Source organism: Cygnus olor, chromosome 7, assembly GCF_009769625.2.
Source record: "Cygnus olor isolate bCygOlo1 chromosome 7, bCygOlo1.pri.v2, whole genome shotgun sequence".
Lineage (NCBI taxonomy): Eukaryota > Metazoa > Chordata > Aves > Anseriformes > Anatidae > Cygnus > Cygnus olor.
Window position 1 is genome coordinate 55,272 of NC_049175.1, and position 19,827 is coordinate 75,098.

The 19,827-nt window shown below is 57.9% G+C and overlaps 1 long non-coding RNA gene across 1 annotated transcript; it reads left to right on the forward strand.

Moving 5' to 3' along the window:
• The first annotated feature begins 10,813 nt into the window (after nt 1–10,813).
• Nucleotides 10,814–12,371, forward strand: LOC121073463. The gene is made up of 2 exons (XR_005821730.1): nt 10,814–10,935; nt 11,270–12,371. It is a non-coding gene; the product is annotated as an uncharacterized LOC121073463 (long non-coding RNA).
• Nucleotides 12,372–19,827: the final 7,456 nt, after the last annotated feature.

Here is a 19,827-nt window from a genome sequence, read left to right on the forward strand (position 1 = left end):
CCGGCAGGCCCCCGGGCACCACAGTGGACCTACCCCGGTGACGCCCAACGAGACACCAGGCGCCCCGGAGGACCCACCCTGGTGACCCCCGACGGGCCCCCAGGGGCCCTGGAGGACCCACCCCGGTGAACCCCAGCGGGCCTTAGGGCGCCCCGGAGGACCCACCCTGGTGACCCTCGACGGGCCCCCAGGGGCCCTGGAGGACCCACCCCGGTGAACCCCAGCGGGCCTTAGGGCGCCCCGGAGGACCCACCCTGGTGACCCCCGGTGGGCCCCCGGGCGCCACGGAGGACCCACCCCGGTGACCCATCGGCAAGCCCCAGGGCGCCCCAGAGGACCCACCCCAGTAACCACCGACGGGTGCACGGGCACCCCGGAGGACCCACCCCGGTGACCCACAGCGGGCCCCCAGGTGCCCCGGAGGACCCACCCTGGCGACCCCCGGCAGGCCCCCGGGCACCACAGTGGACCTACCCCGGTGACGCCCAACGAGACACCAGGCGCCCCGGAGGACCCACCCTGGTGACCCCCGACGGGCCCCCAGGGGCCCCGGAGGACCCACCCCGGTGAACCCCAGCGGGCCTTAGGGCGCCCCGGAGGACCCACCCTGGTGAGCCCCGACGGGCCCCCAGGGGCCCTGGAGGACCCACCCCGGTGAACCCCAGAGGGCCTTAGGGAGCCCCAGAGGACCCACCCTGGTGACCCTCGACGGGCCCCCAGGGGCCCTGGAGGACCCACCCCGGTGACCCCCTGCGGGCTTCAGGGCGCCCTGGAGGACTCACCCCGGTGACCCATCGGCAAGCCCCAGGGCGCCCCAGAGGACCCACCCCGGTAACCACCGACGGGTGCACAGGCGCCCCGGAGGACCCACCCCGGTGACCCACAGCGGGGCCCCAGGGCGCCCTGGAGCACCCACCCAGGTGACACCCGGCGGACCCCCCGGGCGCCTCGGAAGACTCATCCCGGTGACCCACAGCGGGCCCCAGGGCGCCCCGGAGGACCCACCCCAGTTACCCACAGCAGGCCTCAGGGCGCCCTGGACGACCCACCCTGGTGACCCCCGGCGGGCCCCCGGGCGCCACGGAGGACCCACCACGGTGACCCCCGACGAGTACACGGGCGTCTCGGAGGACCCACCCCAGTGAACCCTGGCGGGGTGCCGGTCGCACCGGAGGATGAACACCGGTGACCCCCAAGGGGCCCCCGGGCGCCCCGGAGGACCCACCCCGGTGACCCCCGTCAGGCCTCAGGGCGCCCCAGAAGACCCACCCCGGTGACCCCCGGCGGGTCTCCGGGCACCCTGGACGACCCACCCCGGTGACCTCCGACAGGCCTCAGGGTGCCACGGAGGACCCACTCCGGGGACCCCCGGCAGGCCCCGGGGCGCCCCGGAAAGCACCCCCGGTGACATCCGGCGGACCCCTGGTCGCTCCGGAAGATCCACCCCGGTGACCTACAGCGGACCCGCAGGCGCCCCGTAGGACCCGCCCCGGTGACTCCTTACGGGCCCCCGGTCACCCCAGAGGACCCACCCTGGTGACCCCCTGCAAACCCGTGAGCGCCCCGGAGGACCCACCCCGGTCACCCCTGGCGGTCCTCCAGGCGCCCCGGAGGACCCAACCTGGTGACCCCTTACGGGCCCCCGGACGCCCCGGAGGACCCACCCTGGTGACCCCTGGCGGGCCCCTGGTAGCACCGGAGGACCCACCCCGGTGACCCCCGGCGGACCCCCGGGCGCCCCAGAGAACCCACCCCGGTGACCCCCGACGGACCCCTGGGCGGCCCGGAGGACCCACCCCGGTGACCCCCGACGGGCCCTCGGGCGGCCCGGAGGACCCACCCCGGTGACCCCCGGCAGGTGCAAGGGCGCCCCAGAGGACCCACCCCGGTGACCCCCGGTGTACCCCCGGGTACCCCGGAGGACCCACCCCGGTGATCCCCGGCGGACCCCCGGGCGCCCCGAAGGACCCACCGCGGTGACCCCTGGCGGGCACCGGGCGCCAGGGAGCACCCACCCAGGCGGCCCCCGGCGGGCCCCCGGGGGCCCCGGAGGACCCACCCCGGTGACCCCCGGCGGGTCCCTGGGCGCCCCAGAGGACTCACCCTGGTGACCACCGGCGGGCCCCAGGGCGCCACGGAGGACCCACCCCGGTGACCCCCAACAGGTGTACGGGCGCCCCGGAGGACCCACCCCGGTGATCCCCGGGGGGCCTCAGGGTGCCGTGGAGGACCCTTCCCGGTGACCCCCGGCAGGCCCCAGGGCGCCCCAGAGGACCCATCCCGGTGACCCCCGAGGGCTGCATGGGCGCCCTGCAGGATCCACCCTGGTGAACCCCGGCGGGCCTCAGGGGGCCCTGGAGGACGCACCCTGGTGACCCCCGGCGGGCCCCATGGCGCCCCGGAGGACCCACCCCGGTGACCCCTCGGTGGGCCCCCGGGGCGCCCCGGAGGACCCACCCTGGTGACCCACAGCGGGCGCACGGGCGCCCCAGAGGACCGTCCCCGGTGACACCCAGCGGGCCACCAGTCGCCCCAGAGGATCCACCCAGGTGACCCCCGGCGGACCCCCATGCTCCCCAGAGGACCCGCCCCGGTGACCCCCAGGGGGACCCCAGGCGCCCTGGAGGACCTACCCCGGTGACCCCCAGCGGGCCCCTGTCGCCGCGGAGGACCCATCCCGGTGACCCCCGACTAGCCCCCGGTCGCCCCGCAGGACACACCCCACTGACCCACAGCGGGTCCCCGGGTGACCCAGATGACCCACCCTAGTGACACCCAGCAGATCCCCGGGCACCCCGGAGGATGCACCCCGGTGACCCCCAGCGGGCCCATGGGCGCCCCGGAGGACCCACCCCGGTGACCCCCCGCAGGCCCCAGGGCGCCCCAGACGACCCATGACGGTGAACCCCGATGGGTCCCCGGGCGCCCCGGAGGACCCACCCCGGTGACCCACAGCGGGCCCCCAGGTGCCCCGGAGGACCCACCCTGGTGACCCCCTCCAGGCCCCCAGGGGCCCTGGAGGACCCATCCCGGTGAACCCCAGCGGGCCTTAGGGCGCCCCGGAGGACCCACCCTGGTGACCCCCGGTGGGCCCCCGGGCGCCACGGAGGACCCACCCCGGTGACCCCCTGCGGGATTCAGGGCGCCCTGGAGGACCCACCCCGGTGACCCATCGGCAAGACCCAGGGCGCCCCCCCAGAAGACCCACCCCGGTAACCACCAACGGGTGCACAGGCGCCCCGGAGGACCCACCCCGGTGACCCACAGCGGGGCCCTGGTAGCTCCAGAGGACCCACCCCGGTTACCCCCGGCAGACCCCCGGGCGCCACGGAGGACCCACCCCGGTGACCCCCGGCAGGTGCACGGGCACCCCGGAGGACCCACCCCGGTGAACTCCGACGGGCCCCAGGGCGCCCCGGACGACCCACCCCGGTGACCCCCGGCGGACCCCCGGGTGCCCCAGAGGACCCACCCCGGTGACCCCCGACGGGCCCCCGGGCGGCCCAGGGGACCCACCCCGGTGACCCCCGACGGGCCCCCAGGCGGCCCGGAGGACCCGCGGTGACCCCCTGCAGGTGCACGGGCGCCCCGGAGGACCCACCCTGGTGACCCCCGGTGGACCCCCAGGTACCCCGGAGGACCCACCCCCGTGACCCCCCGCAGGCCCCCGGGCGCCTTTGAGGACCCACCCCCGTGACCCCCCGCGGGCCCACGGGCGCCTTGGAGGACCCAACCCGGTGACCCCCGGTATACCCACGGGCACCCCAGAGGACCCTCCCTGATGACCGCCAGCGGGCGCACGGGTGCCCGGAGGACCCACCCCGGTGACCCTCTACGGGCCCCTGGTAGTACCGGAAGACCCACCCCGGTGACACCCGGCAGGCGGACGGGCGGCCCGGAGGACCCAACCCTGCGACACCCGGCCGGCCTCAGGGTGCCGTGGAGGACCCACCCTGGTGACCTCCAGCGGGCGCACGGACACCCCGGAGGACCCACCCCGGCGACCCCCAGCGGGCCTAAGTGCTACCGGAGCACCCACCCTGGCGACCATCCACGGGCCCTTGGGTGCCACAGAGGACCCACACCGGTGAACCCCGTCGAGCCCCCGGGCGCCCTGGAGTACCCACTCCGGTGACCCCCGACGGGCCCCCAGGCGCCCCGGAGGACCCACCCCGGTGACGCCCGACATAACCCCGGGCGCCAAGGAGGACCCACCCTGGTGACACCAAGCGGGCGCACGGACGCCCCAGAGGACCTACCCCGATGACACCTGGAGGACCCGCGGGCGCTCCGGAGGAGCCACCTCGGTGACACCCGGCGGACCCCAGGGCGCCCCGGAGGACCCACCCCGGTGACCCCCAGTGGGCCCTTGGACGCCCCGGAGGACCCACCCCGGTGACCCCGGCAGGCCCCAGGGCGCCCCAGACGACCGACCCCGGTGACCCCTCGGTGGGCCCCCGGGCGCCCCGGAGGACCCACCCTGGTGACCCCCGACGGGCCCCCGGTCGCCCCGGAGGACACACCCCGGTGACCCCCGGCAGACTCCCGGTTGCCTCGGAGGCCCCACCCCGGTGACCCCCGACTGGCCCCCTGGCGCCCCGGAGGACCCACACCGGTGACCCCCAGCGGGCTCCCGGTTGCCCCGTAGGACCCACCCCGGTGAACCCCCGTAGGTGCACGGGCGTCACGGAGGACCCACCCCGGTGACCCTCGGCGGGCCTCCGGGCACCCTGGAGAACCCAACCCAGACACCTCCAGCAGGTGCACGGGCGCCCGGGAGGACCCACCCCGGTGACCCACGGCATACCCACGAACACCCCGGAGGACCCACCCCGGTGACCCCCCGCGGAGTCCCGGTCGCCCCGCAGGATCCACCCAGGTGACCCCCGGCGGGCCTCCAGGCTCCATGGAGGACCCTCCCCGGTGACACCGGCGGACCCCCGGGCACCCCGGAGGACCCACCCTGGTGACCCCCAGCAGGCCAATGGGCACCCCGGACGACCCACCCGGGTGACCCCTCGGTGGGCCCCCGGGGCGCCCCGGATGACCCACCCTGGTGACCCCCAGCGGGCCAATGGGCGCCCTGGAGGACCCACCCCGGTGACCCCCAGCGGGCCCCCGGGCGCCCCGGAGGACCTACCCAGGTGACCCCCTGCGGACCCGCAGCCGCCCGGGAGGACCCAACCCGGTGACCTCCGGCGGACCACCGGTTACCCCGGAAGACCCACCCCGGTGACCCCCAGCAGGCCTCAGGGTGCTGTTTTGGACACCGAGGTCCCCCCACAGGAGATCCCGCGGTGACAGTACTTGGATCCCCCATGTGCCCCGGAGGACAACCCAAAGTGGCAGCATTTGGGTCTCCAAATGTCCCGGAGGACAACCCCGGTGACAGTATTTGAGACCAACATGTGTCCACATGTGAATCACGTGAGAACCAAATTTCACACTTTGAGGATCCCCTCCCCACAGGTGCCCAGTAGGACAACCCAATGTGGCAGTATTTGGCTCCCCAGAAGTCTCGGAGAAAAAGCCCCGGTGACAGTATTCGGTACCGCCAGATGCCCCAGTGCACAGTCCCCGCTGACCTCCGGCATGTTCTGGCTGCTTCGGCGGACAACCTCTTGTTGGCCTCCTTTGGGACCGCCCCCCCAAGGTGCCCCGGAGGACAACATCATGTGGCAGCATTTGGCTCTCCAGATGTCCCGGAGGACAACCCCGGTGAAAGTATTTGAGACCAACATGTGTCCACATGTGAACCACATTTCACACGTTGAAACCCCCCCCCTAAGGTGCCCCGGAGGACAACCCAATGTGGCAGTATTTGGGTCCCCAAATGTCCCAGAGGACAACCCCGGTGAAAGTATTTGAGACGAACATGTGTCCACATGTCAACCACATGAGAACCAAATTTCACACTTTGAGGTTCCCCCCCCCAAGGTGCCCCAGAGGACAACCCAATGTATTTGCCTCCCCAGATGTCTCGGAGGACAACCCCGGTGACTGTATTTGGGACCCAATTGTGGCCCTGCGTACACCACCCGGTGGCACACTTGTGGACACCGAGGAGCCCCTCAGGAGAACCGGGGGGGGGGGGGGGGGGGGGGTGACAGTACTTGGATCACCCATGTGCCACGGAGGACAACCCCCGGAGACAGTATGTGAGAAGCACATATGTCCACATGTGAACCATATGAGAACCAAATTTCACACTTTGAGAACCCCCCCCCCCCCCCCCAAGATGCCCCGGAGGACAACCCAATGTGGCAGTATTTGGGTCCCCAGAAGTCTTGGAGGAAAAGCCCCGGTGACAGTATTCGGTACCCACAGATGCCCCAGTGAACAGTCACCGCTGACCTCCGGCATGTTCTGGCTGCTTCGGCGGACAACCTCTTGCTGGCCTCCTTTGGGACCGCCCCCCAAGGTGCCCCGGAGGACAACCCAATGTGGCAGTATTTGGGTATTCAGATGTCCCGGAGGACAATCCCGGTGACAGTATTTGAGACCCAATTGTGGCCCTGCGTACACCACCCGGTGGCACGCTTTTGGACACCGAGGAGCCTCTCAGGAGAACTGGGGGGGGGCGGTGACAGTATTTGGATCACCCATGTGCCACGGAGGACAACCCCCAGAGACAGTATTTGAGAAGCACATCTGTCCACATGAGAACCAAATTTCACATTTTGAGAACCCCACCCCAATGTGTCCAGTAGGACAACCCAATGTGGCAGTATTTGGCTCCCCAGAAGTCTTGGAGGACAATCCCGGTGACAGTATTTGAGACCAACATGTGTCCACATGTGAACGACATTTCACACGTTGAACCCCCCCCCGGTGCCCCGGAGGACAACCCAATGTGGCAGTATTTGGGTCCCCAGAGGTCCCGGAGGAAAAGCCCCGGTGACAGTATTTGGGACCCAATTGTGGCTCCGCGTACACCACCCATTGGCACACTTTTGGACACCAGGGTGCCCCGCAGGAGAACCGGGAGGTGACAGTACTTGGATCCCCCATGTGCCCCGGAGGACAACCCAATGTGGTAGCATTTGGCTCTCCAGATGTCCTGGAGGACAACCCCGGTGACAGTATTTGAGACCAACGTGTCCACATGTGAACGACATTTCACACGTTGAACCCCCCCCCAGGTGCCCCGGAGGACAACCCAATGTGGCAGTATTTGGGTTCCCAGATGTCTCGGAGGACAACCCCGGTGACAGTATTTGAGAACCACATGTGTCCACATGTGAACCACATTTCACACATTGAAACCCCCCCCCCACAAGGTGCCCCGGAGGACAACCCAATGTGGCAGTATTTGGGTCCCCAAATGTCCCAGAGGACAACCCCGGTGACAGTATTTGAGACCCAATTGTGGCCCTGCGTACACCACCCAGCGGCACAGTTTTGGACACCGAGGTCCCCCCACAGGAGATCCCGCGGTGACAGTACTTGAATCCCCCATGTGCACCGGAGGACAACCCAATGTGGTAGCATTTGGGTCTCCAGATATCCCGGAGGACAACCCCGGTGACAGTGTTTGAGACCAACATGTGTCCACATGTGAACCACATTTCACACGTTGAACTCCCCCAGGTGCCTGTTAGAACAACCCAATGTGGTAGCATTTTGGTCTCCAGATGTCCCGGAGGACAACCCCGGTAACAGTATTTGAGACCAACATGTGTCCACATGTCAATCACGTGAGAACCAAATTTCACACTTTGAGGACCTCCCCCCCCCCCCAAGGTGCCCCGGAGGACAGCCCAATGTGGCAGTATTTAAGTCCCCAGATGTCCCAGAGGACAACCCTGGTGACAGTATTTGAGACCAACATGTGTCCACATGTGAACCACATGTGAACCACATTTCACACGTTGAACTCCCCCAGGTGCCTGTTAGAACAACCCAATGTGGTAGCATTTTGGTCTCCAGATGTCCCAGAGGACAACCCCGGTGACAGTATTTGAGACCAACATGTGTCCACATGAGAACAACATTTCACACGTTGAACTCCCCCCCCAAGGTACCCCGGAGGACAACCCGATGTTGCAGTATTTGGGTCCCCAGATGTCCCGGAGGACAACCCCGGTGACAGTATTTGGGACCCAACTGTGGCCCTGCGTACACCACCCATTGGCACACTTTTGGACACCGAGGAGCCCCCTCAGGAGAACCGGGGGGGGGGGGGGGTGACAGTACTTGGATCACCCATGTGCCCCGGAGGACAACCCCCGGTGACAGTATACGGGACCCCCGGATGCCCCAGTGCATCCACGCCAGAGGTCCCCGGTGACCTCTGGCATGACCCGAGTGCTGTGGCGCACAACCTCCATGTGACCACACCCCGTGAAGGGTGATGAAGTACTCTGAACCCTTGAAATTCTAGTTTAAACTAGCTATTATGTATGAACTTGCAAGAAACACTGAGAAGCAGTTTCTAAGAAGCTGTCTTTGGTTCTCATGAACTCAGCCCATAAGTTTGCCATGCATAAGGACAAACTACCTTTCTACACAGGAAATGCTGTGGGTGCACAGAAAGCCCTAGAGCACATTTAGGGCTGTATTTTGGTTCCCAAAGCGTTTCTACCTCAAGTCCAACTGATTGATAGGGGCCCAGCCTCTCACTGTTGCCTCTGATTGCTCTCTTGCTCTGATTGCTTTCACCTTGTATTTTCCTTTGAAAAATTTATGCTTCCATTCTGCATCTTGAAAAAGTCATCAGTAATACTAATGGACATAGGAAAATGCGTTGTTTTTTTCCCCATGAACCTATGATATTGTTAAACAAGTTCGCCAGGGAAAGTTTCTTTTGCCTTTCAGGCATTAGGCATCGGCCAATGTTCAAGGAAGCACATCTATCCAGATGAACAGGCTTGTTCCTGTACTAAGCAGCCAAATTCATCCCTGCAGTAATACCGATTAATATTTATAAGGGATATATGGCAGACATAAATTTACCCCATCAGAAGAGGAAAATTGGTGTATCATATATTCTGGCAGGACATACTAGTAGGTTAGGTTCTGCAGAAAACAGTTATATGTAGACCTGAAACACACAGGTTTTATTTTTAACATGCATTTTAAAAAGTAATTTTGGCAGCCACAGCTCAATTAACTATAAATCTCCTCAAAACAGAATTCCCAAAGTACATCTAGCTTCTTTCCTCAACTCGTTTCAGACAGAATATGGATGGATACATGCCAAAAATATCTTTATGTATGATTTAGAAAGAAAGCATTGAGACTGTCCGTCCTGCTGCAGACATATTAGACCATGCATCCACCACCAATAACGGTAGAAAAGCACATGCTGAAGACTGATTCTCTGCCACTAAGGATCTGGCAAAACTTGCCTGGCGCACAAGGACCTTGAATGCTACCAAGGACTTGATAGGAAACTGCTCAGGACTTGAGATCCCCAGGGGAGAGCTCTGGTGGTACTGTGGAGGGAAGATCTTACAGTCCACCCTACCATCTAATTGGGGGGGGCACTAGTGCACTTGTTCAATTAGCTATACCCTTCACCCTGGCATTTGAAAGAGAAACATCACATGTATCGAGAAGAAGTAAAAGAAGCCTAGGAGTATCATTCGATGATACAGTGCACATAGATTTTATTGCAGTGCCTAGAGGAGCTCCCAATGAAAATAAAGCGAGGAATCAAATTCCTGCAGGGTTTGAGTCACTGTTCTGGTGGGTAACAATCAATAACAATGTGGATTAGATTAATTATATTTACTATAATCAGCAGACAGTCGTAAGGGAGAGTACAAGGGATGCGATAAGACAAATCACATTAAAGCAAAACCAAAGCACTTAGCCCTAAGAGCAGCCCAGGCACAATGAGCTCCCTCATGCCTTGCCTGGGGCTCATATACCATTTGGCCCCGCCCACCACCCAAACCCAATCACCTGGGAAAGGGGAGGGGCAAAAAACAACAAAGTAGACAGACAGCAGGACAAGCACCAGCTGTGTTTTGTTTTTTTTTTTTTCATCTGGTTTTCAGCTCAACACCATGCAGAGGGCAGACAAGAGAACTGGGGTGTTTCTAGAAGCAACAATCCCCAGGCTTTTGCTTCAGCTTCGAATATTGAAAGCTTCTCTCCTCTACAACCCCTTTCTCAGGAACCAGGCAGCATTCAAGTGACCTGCTTTGCTCCTATTCTAAAGACTATCACAGTCCACCTTGCCTGTGGCACCTGATAAACAGAAGAGAAAGCAACCACAGCAGCAAAAGCCACAGCACCCGTAGGTCAGTTACTCTCATCCCCTCCTTTACCTCAGCAGCTTACCTACCCCACAGAGCAGATGCTTCCATCTGTTCTCTTTAGCCACTTACAGCACCTCAAAAAGGCAAACTGGAATTTTACTCTATTTGATGTAGTAAAGTAACTGCAGTGACAACCGCACCCCAAAAGCAACAAGCAACTGCTGCATCTCTTCATCGCCCACCAGAGTCACTCCAGAGGCAGCTCGGGTCATGACATTCTGTATCACACACTGCGTTTCCGCCTGAACAAAGAAAAACACAGAAGATAAACATCAGCTGCCAGCATTAGCACCCATCCCTCAACAACAGAAGTGACTCCATATTTCATTTTATCCTTTTAAAACAGCAGTCCACTTGCCTCTGTACCTGGAAATTAGATCCAAGCTCAAAAGGAGTAGACAGCATCACCCATGCCACCTGGCAACACAAAAGGACAAAATGACCACTGTGCTTGCAAGCAACCACCTGCCACACCACTCCTCTGGCCCAAACAGCCTCACCTCAGACCCTCAGAGGGAAGCACCCGAACGTCTTTCCCTTTGCTTCCGATAAGGGATGACCTCGCTGACAACACTCTCACCTTCCCTCACTGCTCCGTGACATGGGGATTTCCCTGTCCAAGACTGCACTAGGCACCCGCAGAGACAAGAGAAAAGCACACCCTGAGGTGAAGGGAACGACGACACAGACTCCAAGATAGTCGAGAAATGGAGACCCTTTATTGTCCCGATGCCAGATCTTATATAGTTTTTCTGAGCCCCTACACACACCGCACATGGCTGGCAAACAGTTACAGACTTCTGATTGATGCATTCCTTTTGATCACACATAGCCTGCTATAGGCCCGTCCAAGCCTAACAACTCCTCCTTATTGGTTCCCACTTTCTCTTATTCTAGCCTGGTTACCACTCTATGCCTCTGAGTAACCTTCTTCTCAACCCTTAGTGCACCGCCGTATCAATCAGCTCCAGTTTTTCACCAAACAGGTCACCCATACTGAGGCACCTCACAACCACAGCGTACCTGCTGCAATACCTCTCTTACCAGCTCCTTTACTTCAGCTGCTCACCAGCTCTAACAGATTCTTCACTCACAGCTCCGCACCAAACTCTGCCCAGGCCACACAAAACACACTACACAAGCTACATTAAGACACACGAGCTGGAACATTCCCGCCCAACAATCAGTCACATCGCACTTCAGGAAGGATGCCGCACGCTCCTAGAAACCAAACCTACCAGTCCTGAACAGCTCCCCACCTCCCCTTGCCAACCACACTCAGCACACACACTAGTTGCCCTTCAAAAAAAAGTAGGAACATACACACAAAAAAAACAACTGAGCTCCACAAACGCCAAAAAGCCATGCACACACAGCAGCCCCAGCAGGGGTAATCACAGACCTACCCTTTACAGATGAAAAATGATATGACCCTGCTCAGTCTCTTGGTAATACTGCACCTGTGGTCAAGCCTCTTGCAGTGTGTAATCAAGCTCTTTTTAGTCCTCTGGAGAGTTACACAAGTGCTTTGATGCATCTAGAGATTAAAATATAAATCCAAAACAGAAGTGTACCCCACCATCCCAAAAATGAGCGAGCCAACAACCTCTGCTAAATATCCCTCTATCAAGTGAATTCCAAGCACTCACAATCTAGAAATCCAGAGACTCTGACCCACCTAAAGAACCCTGCAACTGACAGAAGGAAAAACAAAGCACTTACCCCTAAGAGCAGCCCAGGCACAATGAGCTCCCTCATGCCTTGCCTGGGGCTCATATACCATTTGGCCCCGCCCACCACCCAAACCCAATCACCTGGGAAAGGGGAGGGGCAAAAAACAACAAAGTAGACAGACAGCAGGACAAGCACCAGCTGTGTTTTGTTTTTTTTTTTTTTCATCTGGTTTTCAGCTCAACACCATGCAGAGGGCAGACAGGAGAACTGGGGTGTTTCTAGAAGCAACAATCCCCAGGCTTTTGCTTCAGCTTTGAATATTGAGAGGACAATATGACCAAGCAAGTAACTCATCTTTTTCAGCTGGCATTAAACCTTTCTTTCACATAGGAAGAAAAATCTAGGAGCATCACAGATTACACACCAAAACAGAAAAATCAATTCATGAAATAACATCACTCACAGCAAAAATCACACACTTGAGTAGGCTATCTGAAAACCAAAAGCCTATGCTGATGGGTCAGCATTTCAGGAACTGGACCCGCTGACGCCCCTCAGGAACGTGGCAGGAGATGCACAATGCTGTCCCAAGTGCTTGCAAAGCCTGCCCGACAGGCCAAACAGACTAACACAATCCACCCACCAACTCAGGGCCCACACTGCCATCCACTCACCCTCGTGCCTCTTTCAAGTTGCCAGCTTAGTCCATGCCCATGACCTGGCCTACAAGAAACAAGAAGAGAAAGTCATGCCCATGATGGACACGCAAACAGTACAGCTCCTTGCAGAGGTCTCAAGCACAGAGACCAGAGCCAGAAATAAACACACCCTCAGGTCCACAAAGGCCATGAATGCACAGCAGCCCCAGCAGGGGTAATCACAGACTTATCCTTTACAGCTGAGAAAGGTGACCCTGCTCAGCCTCTTCCTTATACTGCCCTTATGCAGTCAAGGCCCTTGCCATGCATACTGAGACTCTCTTTGAATCCTCTGGACAGTTACGCAAATGCCTTGATCTATCTACAGATTAAAAGAGAACCCCAAAAACAGGAACCGTACCCCACCATTTCCCAAACACAAGTTAGCCGGCAACCCCTCCTAAACATACCTCTAGTACGTGAATTCCAAGCACTTCACATCTACAAGGCTGCAAGGTCTAAAGACTCTACAGCCAGCCAAACCGCAGCCAAAAGCTCCAGAAATATAACAAAGTGTCCCTCACCCTGAAAAACACTACACCTTACCTGCCTACTGCTGCTCTTTGCAGATACATGCTTGCACAGGGAGCTTCCAGGATCCACTTCTCCTAAACCCTGCTCCATCACTTCACCACCACACTTGGAACTTGGATAATAGTTGACATACAGGCCAAGACTCACAATAAGCCCCATCAATCTGTGAAAATCCTCAGGGACCTACAACACACAAGCTACCATTACCATCCTAGCCCTAAACATGCTCTAACAATTTCATCACCTGAAGAAGAGCTGCATGCAATAAAGGCACCTACTCTTATATACATTGCTTTCCTCTAACAGATCCTACTAGTCCTTACCTCCAAAGGATGTGTGTACCAGTCTCTACTTGGAAACGCATCAGTCCATAGACTCCAACCCACCTAAAGAACCCTGCAACTGACAGAAGGAAAAACAAAGCACTTACCCCTAAGAGCAGCCCAGGCACAATGAGCTCCCTCATGGCTTGCCTGGGGCTCATATACCATTTGGCCCCACCCACCACCCAAACCCAATCTCTTGCGACAGGGGAGGGGCAGAAACCAACAAAGTAGACAGACAGCAGGACAAGCACCAGCTGTGTTTTGTTTTTTTTTTTTCCATCTGGTTTGTAGCTCAACACCATGCAGAGTGCAGACAAGAGAACTGGGGTGTTTCTAGAAGCAACAATCCCCAGGCTTTTGCTTCAGTTTTGAATACTGAGAGGACCATACGACCAAGCAAAATACGCTACAGGACACTGGATCCTGGCCCTCTGCTGCACCTACTTAAAACCCATCCCCACACTCACCAAGGCGCAACTCCAACCCAAACACAGACACAGCATTTCAGCCTCAAGCCAGCTTTGGGAACTGGTGGCAAGCAGGCTTCATCTTCAGCAAGGAGTGCTCGGGCTACATGGGATGGGGCTTCAGGCACCTCTTCACCTGCAGAAAAAGTCTGCCACCAGGAACTGCCACGCCAGACAACTTTTCTTCTCTATAATACCTTTCTCAGGAACCACACAGCATTCAAGTGACCTGCTTTGCTCCTATTCTAAAGACTATCACAGCCCTCCTTGCCTGTGGCACCTGATAAACAGAAGAGAAAGCAACCGCAGCAGCAAAAGCAACAGCAGCTTTAGGACAGTTACTTTCATCTGCTCCTGTACATCAGCCGCTTACCTACCCCATGTGGCAGATGCTTCTATCTGTTCTCTGTTGGATAAGCAACTCAGCCAGGCACACGCAGTCCAAACGGTTCCTGCAATGCATTGAAGACCACTTTCTGACACAGGTGGTGGAGGAGCTGATGAGGCGGGGGGTGCTTCTGGACCTTGTCCTTACCAACACGGATGGGCTTGTTAGGGATGTGAAGGTTGGGGGCAGCTTGGGATGCAGCAACCATGAGATGGTGGAGTTCAAGATGGAACTTGGTGGAAGAAGTAAGGCTAGTAGCAGGATTGCTACCTTGGACTTTCGGAGAGCCAACTTCAACCTCTTCCAGGACCTGCTTGGGAGTATCTCATGGGCTAGGTTGCTAGAAGGCAAGGGTGCTTGTGAGAGCTGGGCTACATTTAAACAGCACTTCTTCCAAGCTCAGGATTGGTGCATCCCTAAGAGTAGGAAATTGGGGAAGGGGGGCAGGAAACCTGCGTGGATGAGCAAGGAGCCCATCGATAAGATCAAAAGGAAGAGGAAGGTCTATGAAATGTGGAAAAAAGGCCTGTCCTCTTGGGAGGAGTATAGAAGCGTTGTCAGGGCCTGCAGGGACACGACGAGGAAGGCTAAAGCCCACCTAGAGATGAGGCTTGCAAAAGAGATAAAAGATAGTAAGAATCTATCCCAAACAGCCTCACCTCAGACCCTGAGAAAGAAACACTGGAACGTCTTCCCTTCACTTTGGTTAAGGGACGACCAGGCTGACAACACTCTCACCTTCCCTCACCACTCTATGACATGGGGATTTGCCTGTCCAAGACTTCACTAGGCACCTGCAGAGACAACAAAAAAGCACACCCTGAGGCACCACACAGCCACAGCACACCTGATGCAACACCTCTCTCTCTTTCCAGCTCCTTTACCTCAGCTGCTCACCAGCTCTATCTGAAATGCTTTGCTTGGGTGGTGCACCGCAAAACCCTGCCTGGCAGGGCACCGCAGTAATCACAGACTTATCCTTTACAGGTGAAAAAGGTAACTCTGATATTACCCTGCTCAGCCTCTTGGTAATACTGCGCCTATGTGGTCAAGTCTCTTGCAGTGTGTACTCAAGCTCTTTTCAGTCCCCTGGAGAGTTACACAAGTGGTTTGATACATCTAGAGATTAAAATATAACCCAAAAACAGAAGCGTACCTCACCATCCCAAAAACAAGTGAGCCAGCAACCACTGCGAAATATCCCTCTATTAAGTGAATTCCAAACACTTAAAGTCTCAAAATCCAGAGACTCCAACCTGCCTAAAGAACCCTGCAACTGACAGAAGGAAAAACAAAGCACCCACCCCCAAAGACCAGCCCAGGCAGAATGAGCTCTCTCATGGCATGCCTGGGGCTCATATACCATTTGGCCCCGCCCAGCACCCAAACCCAATCACCTGGGAAAGGGGAGGAGCCATACATGAGAGGAAGTAAGAGCAGGAGGAACAGCAACCCTGTTTTTGGTCTGGCTTAGGTCAACACCATGCAGAGCGCAGCACAGGCAACCGGGCTTTCTCTTGAAAGACTTGCCTCACCTTTGGTGAAGGAAACTGACCGAGCGACCAACTCTCACTTTTTTGCACCACTCCAGGACATGGGGAATTCACCTCTCCAAGACTGCACAAGGGAACAGCAGAAACAAGACGAAAAGCACGTCCTGAGGCACCTCATAACCACAGCCTACCTACTAAAATACCTATCTCTTCCCAGCTGCTTTACCTCTGCTGCTCTCCATCTCTAAATCAGATTCTTTTAACTGCCACGCAGAGTGGTGGCCCTCTGGGCACCACAGAGCAGCGGTCCTCTGGGTGCCATAGAGCGGCGCCATAATTTTTTTTATTTTTTTTTATTTCAAAACATGGGTCTGCCTCCCTCTGGAGCTGGACAGTAGGTCAAGCCAGTCACTGAGTTGCCAATGCAGAGCTTCACAGTTCCAGAAGGCAGTCTTTCCTTTGACCGATTCCTTGTAAGTGTTATCTACCACTGGCAAAAGCAATAAACAGACTGTAAACAGGCACTGCCACGTTTGACAAACTTCATGTTTTTAATTTTATCATTTCAAGACAACAGTCCGCTTGCCTCTACATCTGAAAAGTAGGTCAAACCAGTCACCGAGTTGCCGAACAAGAACTTGACAGTTCCAGAAAGTGCTGTTTCCTTTGACTGGTTCCTCCTAAGGTTTACCTACTGCTGGAAAAAAGAAAAAAAGACTCTGTGCCAGCTGCCCAGAGCTTGAGTATTCACCCAGAGACAGACCAGAAGAGAGAGACCCAAAAGAGTCAGGTCTGTATTGTATTATGCATTATATGTATTATTGCACTGATGGACCACCACGTTAGCTACCATCGCTAATTGCCAGGCAGGACAGCTCCAGGCCAAACACACACATAAAAAGGCATGCTACAAACACCATGAACAAAACACGGGAAAAGAATTACTTATACTATAAGAATTGCTATAAGAATTACTCACCTGAAGAAGAGCCGCATGCAATACAGGCACCTACTACTAATATAGATTAATTTACTTTAAATGAGCCTAATAGACATTACCTTAAATAGATGTACTTATCTGTTTCAACTTGGAAACACATCAACCCATTGACTCTGACCCACCCAAAAAAAAAAAAACCCTGCAACTGACTGAAGGAAGAACAAAGCACTTACCCCCAAAGAGCAGCTCAGGCAGAATGAGCTCTCATATAGGACACCTGCTGCTCATATACCATTAGGCCCCACCCGGCACCCTGTCCGAATCACCTGGGAAAGAGGAGGGGCAAAGCACAGGAAGGGATAAAGAGAGCAGGAGGAGCAGCAGCTGCATTTTTTATTTGGCTTAGCTCAATGGTGTGTGGAGTGTTACTAAAAGCAACAATTCCTGTGCTTTTGCTTCAGTTCTGATTATTGAAATGACAATATGAGCAAGTAGGTAACTAAAACTGTTTTTGACTGTAATTAGCTGAAACCTTTCTTTACATAGGTAGAAATAATCTAGGAGTGTAACAGATTACAAACCACAGAAAAGCAATTCAATGTAGTAAAATAACTCACAGGAGAAGTAACATACCTTAGTAGACTATCTAAAAAACAAAAGACTATGCAGATGGGTCCAAAAAAGCCAACCCAATCGAGATCTGAGAAGGGTACAGACATTCTCAAAAGGAGCAGGGAAAAAATAGTGGCACAGTACAAGCTGGAAAGGACACTAAGCAGATTTAAAAGACCTGTAGGATCTCAGGAGGGACCTGAGAAGAGAACATAGGTCCTTGGAAAGTGGGGGAGGGGGGTTAGGCGGGGACTAGGAATACTAAATAGAGGAGAAAATGAGTGTTGTGAGCCTGAAGTGTGTACAAGCATCGTAAAGAGGGCGCCTGAGAGGACGGGGAAACAAAGGGAAAGCTGCTTACCTCTGAGAAGTCGTCCTTGATCTTCGTGCCACGGACATTTGTCTTGCGGGCTTGGCGCACAAGTTTAGGGGTCCCCATACATTGAAGGCTTCTTACCTCTGAGAAGTCCTACATGGCTCCGCCTGCGTTACTGATTTTTTTCGCCAGCAGGTGGTGGCAGAGGGCGCTACCGCCCTCATCCTGAGAACGGCAGACACAGCTTCCCAAACCGTTTTCTCAGTAATGGAAACAGTGCGAACCGCGTGGAAAACCACAAATGAAAACGGCAGAAAAACGCACCCCACGTCATCTCGGGGAGGAAATAAGTGCCCTGAGCAACGTGCCCTTCCTAGCTAGGAAGCTGAACAGGAATGTGAAAAACTACGTTTCCCGGCATGCCATGGAAACCAACATGGCCGACAGGAAGCTCAAAACCCAAAGACCACGACTCCCAGCATGCTGTGGGGCAAGACCCTCAGGTCACCTGACGCTGCGGATGCCCCGGAGCCAGCCCCCGGCTTCCTGACCTGCAGCCCGACGCCCCTCCCCACCCCCCGCCCAGGGCTTTCCCTGACCCAGCCGCTCCGCCTGCAGTATCACGTTTCCAGCAGCAGGTGGCGGCATAGGGCGACACACCACTACTGCGCATGCACGCCGGCCCCCCGCCGGAGGTACTGCTTTTTCGCCAGCTGACTCCACGCACGCGTGGAAGCAGGCACGGCTTCTCAAAACGTTTTCTCGTTAACAGAAGCAGTGGGATCCGCACGGAAAACCACACGGAAGCGGCAAAAAGAGGCACCCCGGTCCACTGGTGCGGAGGAAACAACTGCCCTTCCTACCTGTCTCCGTGTTGCTCCCGGCTTGGAAGCCGAGCAGCAACGTGGAACGACATTTCCCAGCATACCGCAGAAGCCAAAGTGGCCGACAGGAAGCTCGGAGCCCAAAGACCACAACTCCCGGCATGCTGCGGGGCACGAAGCTTGGCAACTGCTACAGCGCATGCGCGTCTCCTCCGCCTGCAGTACCCCCCTTTCGCCAGCAGGTGGGAGCAGAGAGCGACGCGTCGCTGCAGCGCCTCTTCGCCTACAGCACCGCTCGCTGTTCGGCCACCAGGTGGCACCAGGCGCTGCCGCGCCAGCCTGCTCCGTGCATGGGCAGAAGCATAACGGCAGGCACAGCTTCCCAGGCCGTCTGCTCGTTAAGGGAAGCGGTGGGAGCCGCGTGGAACACCACACGAAAACGGCAAGAAAAGGCACCCCGCTCCACTGGCGCGGAGGAAGTAACTGCCCATCCTAAATGGCCCTGTGCCGAACGGCAACGTGAAACTACAGTTCCCAGCGTGCTCTGGAAACCAACATGGCCGACCGGAAGCCCGGAGCCCAAAGACCACAACTCCCGGCATGCTCTGGGGCAAGATGCTCCCAGCCACTGCCCCAGGGCCGGATCTGTGCTTTCTGACCTGCCGCCTACCCCCCGCAGCTTTCCCTACCCCAGCCGCCGATCCCGCAGGACCCAGCCTCCCCAACACCCTTCCCTCCCCCTCACCAGGGACCCCAGTCCCTCCCTCACCTGCTCCTCCGCAGCAGCCGCAACCCAGGTCACGCTTGCCAATCACTCCCTCCGAGCAGACCAGCCCCAGCACACCTGGCCCAGGGAGCAAAGACAGCACAGGCCTCCCCCCACCATTGCTGCCCTTACTCCCCCCCAGCCTACAGCCTCCCCAGCAGGGTGGCCCCCACACCCAGATCGCTTGTCTGTATCCATCAGCTCCCCCACGGACAATGAACACGGGGCCAACCCCCCCAGCCCCTGCCCCCTCCACACCCAGGAACCTGCACCCAGCAACACGGCCACTTACAGTGGCCACAAACACAGCGGGCAGCACAAGCCAGAAAGCGAACTTCATTAAAACTCTTGCGCAGGACTCCTGGCAGGGAGACTGTGGTGGAACTCCCTGCCCGGACGTTCTCCCCTTCCCCTGGGGGGCTGCGGGGCTCAGGCATCGAGCAGGTCTGTCCGTCCCTCTCAGCGTCCATCCCATGGAGAACAGTTGCCTCCTGCGAAAATGGGCTGTGATGCACAGAAGG